Raw genomic sequence first — 8,450 nt, forward strand, 5'->3', positions numbered from 1 at the left:
CATTTCCCCCTTCCTGACATGGCAAATGGGACATAGCATCTAAAAACCAGTTCAGCAAAATCTGCCTTCCAAAAACCATATGGCACTCCTTTTTTTCTGCGCCCTGCCGAGCGCCCTTACATCAGTTTACAACTATTTGTGGGGTGTTTCTGTAAACCACAGAATCAGGGTAATAAATATAAATTTTTGTTTGGCTTTTAACTCTCGATGTGTTAAAGAAAAAAATTTATTAAAATGGAAAATCTGCCCAAAAAGTTAAATTTAGAAATGTCATCTCCATTTTCCTTTAATTCTTGAGGAACACCTAAAGGGTTAACAAAGTTTTTAAAATAAGTTTTGAGTAGCCTGAGGGGTGTAGCTTCTACAATGGGGTCTTTATTGGGGGGTTTTCACTATGTAAGCCCCACAAAGTAACTTCAGACCTGAACTGGTCCTTAAAAAGTGGGTTTTGGAAATTTTCTTAAAAATTTTAAGATTTGCTTCTACAATTCTAAGGCTACTTTCACACTTGCGGCAGAGTGATCCGGCAAGCAGTTCCGTCGAGTGATCCGTCAAAACCTATGCCAACTGATGGCATTTGTAAGACCGATCAGGATCCTGATCCGTCTTACAAATGCATTAAAATGCCAGATCTGTCTTTCCGGTGTCATCCGGAAAAACGGATCCGGTATTTATTTTTTTCAAATTTCAGTTTCTTGGGCCGGAGATAAAACCGTAGCATGCTGCGGTTTTATCTCCGTCCTGATCAGTTAAAAAGACTGAACTGAAGACATCCTGATTAGGGATGAGCGAACCCGAACTGTATAGTTCGGGTTCGTACCGAATTTTGGGGTGTCCGTGACACGGACCCGAACCCGAACCTTTTCGTAAAAGTCCGGGTTCGGGTTCGGTGTTCGGCCTTTTCTTGGCGCTTTTTGAAAAGCTGCAAAGCAGCCAATCAACAAGCGTCATACTACTTGCCCCAAGAGGCCATCACAGCCATGCCTACTATTGGCATGGCTGTGATTGGCCAGTGCAGCATGTGACCCAGCCTCTATTTAAGCTGGAGTCACGTAGCGCCGCACGTCACTCTGCTATGATCAGTATAGGGAGAGGTTGCAGCTGCGACGTTAGGGCGAGATTAGGCAGATTAACTCCTCCAAAAGACTTCATTCTGTGATCTATCTGCAGCTGTGGATCATTGAAGTGCTATTATTGACTTGCTCACTTTTTTGAGGCTGCCCAGAGCGTTTTTAGATCACTTTTTTTCTGGGGTGATCGGCGGCCATTTTGTGACTTGTGGTGCGCCAGCACGAGCTATCACCAAGTGTATTTAACCATCGATAGTGTGGTTATTTTGTGCTATATCCTACATCAGCTGCAGGCTGAGCCTGTGTCACCGAAGTGCATTTAACCATCAACAGTCTGGTTATTTTTTGGCCATATACTACATCAGCTGCAGGCTGAGCCTGTGTCACCGAAGTGCATTTAACCATCGACAGTCTGATTATTTTTTGGCCATATACTACATCTGGTGCAGGCTGAGCCTGTGTCACCCAAGTGCATTTAACCATCAACAGTGTGGTTATTTTTTGGCCATATATTACATCAGGGGCAAGTTGAGCCTGTCACCCAGCGCCTAAAAAATAGACCTGACATTTCTATTCAACCAAATCTGTACTGTTTTAGCTGGTCAAGTTATTTGTAGTGACCGTAAAAGCACACTTTTTTTTCTGGGTTGAAAAACCATTCCCAAATTTGCCATTCTCAAAATAACTAGTTTCTGGTATTTGAGGCCTACTTGAAATCTATCCCAAAAAGAATATCTTACATTGAAGCTAGTGATAGTGTCATTCAGAAAAACCTAAGACACACGCTAGCGTGCAGATAGAAGTCTGATTCTGTGATTAAACCTATACCTGTCACATAGCGCAAAAAAAAACAGGCCTTACATCTCTATTTAACCAAATCTGTACTGTTTTAGCTGGTCAAGTTATTTGTAGTGACCGTAAAAGCACAGTAAATGTGTGACAGTGGCCTGTTCCAGTGGTGGGTGACGTGAAGCCTGATTCTCTGCTATGACATGAAGACAGATTCTGCGCTGACATGAAGCCAGATTCTCTGTTACGGGACCGCTCTCCTCTGTCTGGGTGCCGGGGCCTAAATGTGTGACAGTGGCCTGTTCCAGTGGTGGGTGATGTGAAGCCTGATTCTCTGCTATGACATGAAGACTGATTCTGCGCTGACATGAAGCCAGATTCTCTGCTATGGCATGAAGAGACTGATTCTCTGCTGACATGAAGCCAGATTCTTTGCTATGGCATGAAGAGACTGATTCTCTGCTGACGTGAAGCCAGATTCTCTGCTATGGGACCTCTGTCCAATTGATATTGGTTCATTTTTATTTTTTTAATTTTTATTTTAATTCATTTCCCTTTCCACATTTGTTTGCAGCGGATTTACCTACATGTTGCTGCCTTTTGCAGCCCTCTAGCTCTTTCCTGGGCTGTTTTACAGCCTTTTTAGTGCCCAAAAGTTCGGGTCCCCATTGACTTCAATGGGGTTCGGGTTCGGGACGAAGTTCGGATCGGGTTCGGATCCCGAACATTTCCGGGAAGTTCGGCCGAACTTCTCGAACCCGAACATCCAGGTGTTCGCTCAACTCTAATCCTGATGCATCCTGAACAGATTACTCTCCATTCAGAATGCATGGGGATAAAACTGATCAGTTCTTTTCCAGTATAGAGCCCCTAGGAAGGAACTCTATCCCGGAAAAGAAAACCGCTAGTGTGAAAGTACCCTAAGGGCTGTTTCACATGAGCGGATGCCGTGCGTGGCATCCGCTCCGTGAAAGAGTGCCAAGACCCGATGCAGACTGCAGAGGCACGGAGCATTAACATGACTGATAATGCTCCGTGCCTCTCTGTGATCTCTTTACTACGAAATCACAGTTGCCCCTGTTGCACCCCTATAGTAGAAACTCCCAAAAAGTGACTCCATTTTGTAAACTATGGGATGAGGTGACAGTTTTATTGGTACTATTTTGGGATACATATCATTTTTGATTGCTCAATATTAGGGATCAACCGATTATCGGTTTTACCAATATTATCGGCCGATATTCAGTTATCGGTATCGACATCTAACCTTGCCGATAACGATTCGTGAACATGGATCGCGCTGCCGTCAGCGCGATCCATGTTCCCTCAGCAGCACAGAAGAGAAGGAAGCAGTGTCTCCCTCCCCCTGTGCCGCTGCTGCCACCAATGAGAGGAAAGAGGAGGGGAGGGGTGGGGCTGTGGCCACTGCGCCACCAATGATGTTAACTCGCTCATTCATTCAAATTCAACAGGAGGCGGGAGCTGGGGGTTAATTGCCGCGGATCGCAGCTACCGCTCCTGCGTCCATATGATTCTGCAGCCAGCACCCGCCTCCTGTATTTGAATTAATGGGCGAGTTATCTTCATTGGTGGCGCAGTGCGCCCCCAACCCCAGTATTAAAAACATTGATGGCGCAGAGCCCCCCCCCCCCCCCAAACCCCAGTATTAAAAACATTGGTGGCGCAGTGCGCGCCCCCCAAACCCCAGTATTAAAAATATTGGTGATCGCTGACAGCGGCATGACGTAAGTGTGCCGCGCTCCTCCTCTTGCTGTCCTTCCCCCCTCTCTCCCTGCCTCCCGCCTCGCATATTGATGTGGAGCGTTGAGGAACGCCGAGCCCAGCCCAGCCGTGACTAGCCGGGCCCAGCCGTGACCTCCTGTGACCGGCCGCCTGCTGTCTGTGGAGCATAGAGGGGCCGATTGGGTGTTGGAGCGGGTGTCACCGCCAGCCCTCTGAAAAGGTCTGGCAGACGTTCTTCTGTACCTCTTGCATGATGTTCTTTGTTTTGGTTTCACTTTGTCATCTCCTTTCCTTCTCCCAGCTGTCACCTATTTACACTAATTGCCTCCCTTTATATTCCCTCCCATACTGCCTCACTTTGCAGTTTATACTACTTCCTGGATTGAAGTGATCACTGCTGGAGACCTCTGTTCCTGCTTGTTCAGATAAGTCCTTTCATGTATCGTGTTTTCTTGCTGACTTGATTCTAGGTGACCCTGACTCCCTCAGTATTAAGTGCAGGGAGCTGGTGGTCGTGTCCCCTCACTATTAAAGGTTTTTCAGGTGTCACACAGTCTAGGTACGAGGGCATGCAATCGTCTACCTCTGAGACCCTTGTATGTGCTTAGCAGTCAGGGTGAGCTCTTAGGGTTTTTCAGGGGTCACCTTTATGCTCCTTAGTTTGGGATCAAGCCAGTCGGATGTTTATCCATAACTTCCAGCTATCTGCAACATCATCCGTGACATTATAAACCGCCACTACCGTCTTAAGCATGGATCCAGTTTCAGCCTTGATTGACCGCGTGCAGGGTCTTTCACTGGAGGTAGCAGATCTCCGTAAAACTGTGTCTCAGTTTCAGGTGACCGGTTCTGCTTGCGTTCATGGAGTTTGTTCCGAGCCTAAGATCTCGCTTCCGGATACGTTCTCCGGGGGTAGTGAGAATTTTTTTCACTTTAGAGAGGCTTGCAAACTCCATTTTCGCCTACTTCCCCATTCCTCTGGTGATGAGAAGCAGAGGGTGGGGATCATCATCTCGCTGCTCAGGGATAACGCTCAGTCTTGGGCCTTTTCGCTGCCGGTGGGGGCACGGCCCCTCCGATCGGTGGATGAATTTTTTTGTAGCCCTGGGGCAGATATATGATGACCCGGATCGTATTGCTCTGGCTGAATCTAAACTGCGTTTTTTATGCCAGGGTAAACAGTCCGCAGAGATATATTGTTCTGAATTTCGGAGATGGGCAGCTGATACTGGTTGGAACGATGCTGCACTCCGAAGTCAATTTTGCCATGGTCTTTCGGAGGGATTGAAAGATGCATTTGCGTTTCATGAGAGACCTGCCTCGTTAGAGTCTGCCATGTCTCTAGCTGTTCGTATTGACAGGCGTCTTAGAGAGAGAGGAGAAACCACTCCTTCCTGTCATATTCAGTCCAAGGACAGTGGGGCGGTCACATTCAGTGCGCAGGGGCCTCAGTCTCTCTCAATCCCCTCTGAGCAGTAGGCCATGCAGCTGGGTTTGCTTGCCTCTGATAGTAGAGGATTTTTCTGTTGTGGGTTTATAAATCATTTGGCCAATGTTTGCCCCTCTAGGAGATTCAGGGAGTTTTATGAGGGTAATAAAGAAACAAAAAGAAAAAAAACCCTTTAAAACCTTTCCATTTGCTACTATTAGCAAGGTTGATGCGGAATTTGAAGGTTTGCCGTTTGCTTGTAGTTCCCGTTTTGTCCTACCTGCCAGGGTGGCGCTAGATAGCAAGAACATTGTTTGTGAGATTTTTGTAGATAGTGGAGCAGCTGTCAATCTCATTGATAATCAATTTGCTATAACACATGTTTTCCAGGTATGCACTTTGGGAAAGGATATACTTGTTTTTGCTATCGATTCCGCTCCACTTTCTCAAAAATCGTTAAAGGGCATAGTTCACAATATCCGTTTGACTGTGGGTGATGCTCATGTTGAGGATGTGTCATGTTTCGTCCTAAGCGGATTACCTACTCCTCTAGTGTTGGGGCTACCCTGGCTCACTAAACATAACCCCACCATTGATTGGCAAGCGAGGCAAATAAATGGTTGGAGTGGCTTTTGCAGAGAGAATTGTCTCTCGGCGTCTCTTTCAGAGGTTTCTACTAAGACTGTATCATCTTTTCTCTCTGAATTTTCGGATGTGTTTTTCAGAGAGTGGTGTCCAGGAGCTGCCCCCTCACCGGAGTACGATTGCCCTATTAATCTCATCCCAGGCGCCAAGCTGCCTAAATCTCGTTTATACAATCTCTCCCAACCTGAAAGGGTCGCTATGCGTACTTATATCTCTGAGAGCCTGAGAAAGGGACACATCCGACCCTCAAAGTCACCTGTTTCTGCTGGGTTTTTTTTTGTTAACAAAAAAGATGGTTCTTTAAGACCATGTCTGGATTTCAGGGAGCTGAACAGTATCACAATTCGTGACCCATATCCGCTTCCTCTGATCCCGGACCTGTTTAACCAGATTGTTGGGGCTAAAGTTTTTTCTAAGTTGGATTTAAGAGGGGCATACAACCTGGTCAGGGTCAGGGAAGGGGACGAATGGAAGACGGCTTTCAATACCCTGAGGGCCATTTCGAGAATTTGGTTATGCCTTTTGGTTTGATGAATGCTCCAGCCGTCTTCCAACATTTTGTGAACAGCATTTTTATCATTTAATGGGGAAATTTGTACTAGTGTATCTAGATGACATTTAGATTTTTTCTCCTGATTTCAAAACTCATAGGGACCAACTATGTCAGGTCTTGCTGATTCTGCGGGAGAATAAACTACACGCTAAACTGCAAAAATGTGTGTTTGCGGTTCCAGAAATTCAATTTCTGCGTTTTTTTTCTCTCCGCTTCTGGTTTTTTGCATGGACCCTGAGAAGGTCTGCGCTGTGCTTGATTGGGAGCTTCCTGAGAATCAGAAGGCGCTGATGCGTTTTTGGGTTTTGCCAATTATTACAGGAAGTTCATTTTGAATTATTCCTCTGTTGTTAAACCACTCACTGGTATGACTAAGAAGGGGGTAGATTTTTCCTCCTGGTCGGTAGATGCACGTAAGGCCTTTTCTAGTATCAAAGAGAGTTTTGCTTCCGCTCCTATCTTGGTACAACCTGATGTCTCTCTGCCTTTCATTGTAGAGGTGGACGCTTCTGAGGTGGGTGTGGGTGCGGTCTTGTCTCAGGGTCCCTCTCCTGCCAAATGGCGACCGTGTGCCTTTTTATCAAAGAAGCTCTCCTCCACAGAGAGCAATTACGATGTGGGAGAGAGGGAGTTGTTGGCCATCAAATTAGCTTTTGAGGAATGGCGCCATTGTCTAGAGGGAGCCAGACACCCTATTACCGTGTTTACCGACCATAAGAATCTGGCCTACTTGGAGTCAGCCAAGCGTCTGAACCCGAGACAGGCCAGATGGTCTTTATTCTTTTCTAGGTTTAATTTTGTTGTCATGTTCCGCCCTGGGGTTAAAAATGTGAAGGCTGATGCCCTGTCACGTTGTTTTCCGGGAGGGGGGAACTTTGAAGACCCGGGTCCCATTTTGGCTGAAGGGGTGGTCGTCTGCTCTTTACCCTGATTGGAGGCAGAGGTTCAGGCAGCCCAGGCAGAGGCTCCTGATCTTTGTCCTCCTGGGAGGTTGTTTGTGCCTCTCGCTTTACGACACAAGGTCTTTAAGGAGCACCACGATACTGTCCTTTCTGGGCACCCGGTGAGTAGAGCCACAGTGGATCTCATTGCTTGGAGATTCTGGTGGCCGGCTCTTCGCAAGACAGTTGAGTGTTTTGTGGCAGCCTGCGAGACCTGCGCTCGCTGAGTTTGCTTTGAATAATCGTCGCCAGGAGTCCTCTGATAAGTCGCCATTTTTTGGTGCATATGGGTTTCATCCGCAGTTTGGGACATTCTCTGGAGAGGGGTCTTCTGGTTTACCTGATGAGGAGAGATTTTCCTCGTCTTTGTCATCTATTTGGCAAAAGATTCAGGGTAATCTAAAGAGCGTGAGAGATATAAGCGTGTGGCGGATAGGAGACGTGTGCCTGGTCCGGACCTGAAAGTGGGTGATCTGGTGTGGTTGTCTACTAAGAATATCAAATTGAAGGTTCCCTCCTGGAAGTTGGGTCCTAAGTTTATTGGGCCTTACAAGATCTTGTCCGTCATCAATCCCGTTGCTTTCCGTCTTGATCTTCCTCAGACTTGGAAGATCCATAAAAGTCCCTATTAAAACCTTATGTCCAACCCACTGTACCCTTCCTCTTTGCCTCCTCCTCCGATTTTGGTTGATGGTAATCTTGAATTTCAGGTCTCTAGGATTGTGGATTCTCGTATTATCCGCGGTTCTCTCCAGTACCCTCGTTCATTGGGAGGGTTATGATCCTGAGGAGAGGATGTGGGTCCCAGTGGCGGACATTAAGGCCACTCATCTTATCAGGGCTTCCCATAGGTCCCATCCTGAGAAGGTGGGCTCTGAGTGTCCGGAGTCCACTCGTAGAGGGAGGGGTACTGTCACCGCTACACATCTCTGAGAAGTTCTGACAGACGTTCTTCAGAACCTCTTGCATGATGTTCTTTTGTTTTGGTTTCATTTTGTCATCTCTTCTCCCTCTCCCAGCTGTCATCTATTAGCAGTGATCGCCTCCCTTTATATCCCCTCCCATACTGCTTCACTTTGCGGTTTATACTACTTCCTGAATTGTGCTCACTGCTAGATGCTGCAGCTTTTGGTTCCTCAGATAAGTCTATTCCTTTATTTGTGTTTTCCTGTTGGCTTGATTCTAGGTGACCCTGACTCCCTCCGTGTTGAGTGCAGGGAGCCTGTGGTCGTGCCCCTCACTCTTATAGGTTTTCAGGTGTCACTCAGTCTAGGTACGGG

The sequence above is a fragment of the Bufo bufo genome, chromosome 8 (genome assembly GCF_905171765.1).
Source record: "Bufo bufo chromosome 8, aBufBuf1.1, whole genome shotgun sequence".
In the NCBI taxonomy this organism is placed as follows: Eukaryota; Metazoa; Chordata; class Amphibia; order Anura; family Bufonidae; genus Bufo; species Bufo bufo.